Source organism: Lactuca sativa, chromosome 6 (genome assembly GCF_002870075.4).
Source record: "Lactuca sativa cultivar Salinas chromosome 6, Lsat_Salinas_v11, whole genome shotgun sequence".
Lineage (NCBI taxonomy): Eukaryota > Viridiplantae > Streptophyta > Magnoliopsida > Asterales > Asteraceae > Lactuca > Lactuca sativa.
Genome location: NC_056628.2, coordinates 205,742,311 through 205,745,574, shown reverse-complemented (window position 1 = coordinate 205,745,574; position 3,264 = coordinate 205,742,311). Strand labels below are relative to the sequence as shown.

General features: G+C 38.3%; 1 non-coding gene across 1 annotated transcript; it reads right to left on the bottom strand.

Moving 5' to 3' along the window:
• Positions 1–552: 552 nt before the first annotated feature.
• LOC111914225 (small nucleolar RNA R71) lies at positions 553–659 on the bottom strand. Its single transcript, XR_002857727.1, has one exon. It is a non-coding gene; the product is annotated as a small nucleolar RNA R71 (small nucleolar RNA).
• Positions 660–3,264: the final 2,605 nt, after the last annotated feature.

Here is a 3,264-nt window from a genome sequence, read left to right as displayed (position 1 = left end):
AGTTTTTAGGAAGAATAAAGGGAAGAATGTGGGAGAGTCAAGTACATCTTCGAAGGACAAAAGCAAAATTGAAGACCTTCATCAAATACCTAGTCCACAAGAATCCGAATACGAAACTGAAACAGAATTTGAATTAGGAAAAAGCAAACCCGAAGATGAGCCAGAAAGCGAAATGGAAAATATTGCGGATATATCCATGGGAGCATAAAAAAAGCAAATCAGAGACGATGCTGGTCCTGGTTTAGTATAACCTGCAATTCCAGCAGCAACAACATTCGAGCTAAAAGGACACATTCTTACTATGCTGAAGAATGTACCATTTTCTGGAAAGGATCATGAGGATGCTTACAAACACTTATATGAGGTCAATGACATTGCATACTATTTCAATGTCCTGAATGTTCCTAGAGACATTCTTGCTAAGGATGCTTCTTGTCACTTTTAAGGGAGCTGCAAATGATTGGTTGAAGGCACTTCCACCTGGTGCAATTACTACTTGGGCACAAATGCGAGCAATTCCTAGAAAAATTCTGCCCACCATCAAAGATATCTAAACTCAAGAAGGCAATAGCCAACTTTGAGCAATAACCGGGCGAGTCGCTTTATGAGGCATGGGAGCGATATAAAGGGTTACTAAGAAAATGCCCTCAAAATGACCTTAACATACAACAAGAAGTGTCTATATTATATGACGGGGTGAATGCCATGACGATGCAACTCCTTGATTCCCAAGGGCCGCTTACTAAGAAAAATTCGGGTGAAATCAAGGAGTTAATAGACGAATTCTCCGAGCATTCTCGTGAGTACCATAATCCAAGACATGATAGGACAAGGGGAATTGGTAGTGGAAGATTAGAAGACATGGATGTTGTGCTAGTAATGCTGAATAATATGGACTGGATGATGACAAAGATGGACCAATCAATTCATGCTATTAGAGTTGGATGTGAAAGATGCAATTGTCCACACTTGACCAAAGACTGGCACTTAGATGATAATGGGAATAAGAAGGTACATGTTTGCTACTCGAGCGGAGATAAATATGATGAAGACTGGAGGAAACCTAAGAAGAAGTGGTTGCCATTGAAGAATATAAGAAGCAAAAAGAAGAAAAATATAGGCAGACTGGCTGAGGCTTCTACCAAAAAGAACAACCACCACCTGAAAAGAAAGTTGATTTTGAGACCATGCTAGTTAGATTCATGGAGTCTTCAGAGAAAAGACATGATGAGACAGATGCAGCGATAAAAGATCAAAGGATGATGATGAAGGATCAACAAGCCATGATGATAGATCAACAGGCTATGATGATTGACCAACAAGCATTATTAAGAAATCATCAATCATCGATCCAAAATCTCGAAGCCCAACTTGGTCAACTAATAGATTTGGTACATGAACGATTATCTCCATGAATTCCCGAGAAAAAGCTTCAATCGCATGTTATGGTGGTCGATACTGAAGAGGATACCATCTCTGAGTTCCTTAAATCTCTTAAGTCAATCCACAACATACTGGACCAAAGACGAAAAAGTCAAAACTTGAAGAAAAAAATTCTACTGAAACATCGAGCTCATGACGTGAGCCTTCAAAGCTCACAACGTGGGGAGGGTTTGAACAAAAAAACTTTGGTGATGTTCGAGCTTATCGTCCTCCTTTACCATTTCCATCTGGAGCTAGTGTACATCCACTAGAGTAGGAACACTTGAAGTTTATGAAGCAAGTAAAGGGTATTCTAATCAATGCTCCTTTCATTGAATCGTTGGCAAAAGTTCCTAAATATGCTAAGTTTTTACAAGAATTAATCGATACTCGTCAACAACTAGAAGAGAATTCCAAGGTGATTCTTAGTGAGCAGAGTTCTAAAGTGAATATGGGAGAGTTACCAAAGAAGATGGGAGATCATTGACGCCTCACTCTTCCATGTGAATTTGGAAACAATTTGAAGACTTATGCTTTAGCTGATTCTAGAGCTAGCATAAATCTAATGCCTTTCTTGTTTTATCAAAAGTTAATTCTTCCAGATTTAAAGGCTACAAGAATGACAATTCACATGGCAAACCGTTTGGTGACACATCCAAGAGGCATTATTGAAGATATTTTGGTAAAAATTGGGAAATTCGTTTTTCCAATTGACTTTGTCATAATGGACATGAAAGAAGATAACAATGTCCCGATTATTCTTGGTCGCCCTCTACTAAATACTGCTCGAGCTTTGGTTGACATTCATGAGTCCAAGCTTACTTTAAGAGTTGGAGATGATGAAGTTAATTTTGGAGTAGAAGATGGTTTTCAAGGGAATGATGTTCAAGGTGAATTCTTCAACATTAATGAAGAAGATGAGCTTGAAGAGTTGGAGAAACTAATGGAAGAAGAACTTAAGACGATTCAACAAGTTAAACGCACCAAACCGAGAGCATCCGTTCCACTTGTTTTGGAAGTAATTTCTTATAAAAATCCAACTTCTTGGGTGAGTGAGGAAAGCGAAGACTTATCAAGTGATGAGGACGAGGTTACTTCCGCGGAAAAGAGTTTCAACTGTGGATGAAAAGATGGTACCTATAGAGCTAAAGAATGAAGATAAAGAAAAATATTAACTTGTGGAGAATAAAGGGGTTAAAAGAAAGCCGTAAGAGAATGATATGAAAGTTAAAAAAGAAAGATCTAAGTAGGCCTATATCGGACGAGCTCAAGCGTATAAAAGGTGGAAAGAGCAAAAGGTGCAATTGCTGACGGACACTCCGACAAGTTCAACGTGAGGTGGCACGAAGTCCGAATCATGACTCCAACAAAAAGAAGTGCTTCTCGGGAGGCAACCCGAGTTTGGTTTGCAATTTCTTTTTGTTTTTGCATTTAGTATAGTTTTTGCATTTTTAGTTGATTTTGAGGATAATTAATCATCTAATCATATTAATTATTTTAGAAAGTGGTAAAAATCAAGTTTGGGGTCCTTAAAGATTAAGTGGTAAAATAAATTAAAATTGTTAGCAAAATGGACTTTTTGTGTGAAAAATCTCGACACCACCTCGTGGCCTAAAAGCCCACCTCGTGGTAATTTTAATTGGTCCGTAATATTCAGCCCAAACTATACTCACGACATGAGGCATAAAGGCTCAAGACGTGAGCCTTTCAAATTCAGGACCACAGATTTAAGTAATCAGAAACACAATTGACTACCACTTCTCTTTACTCACGAACGGAACTAAAATTCTCTGGTCCCCTACACTTGATTTTGGTTCTTGTCCTCCACTTCTACTTTCTTTC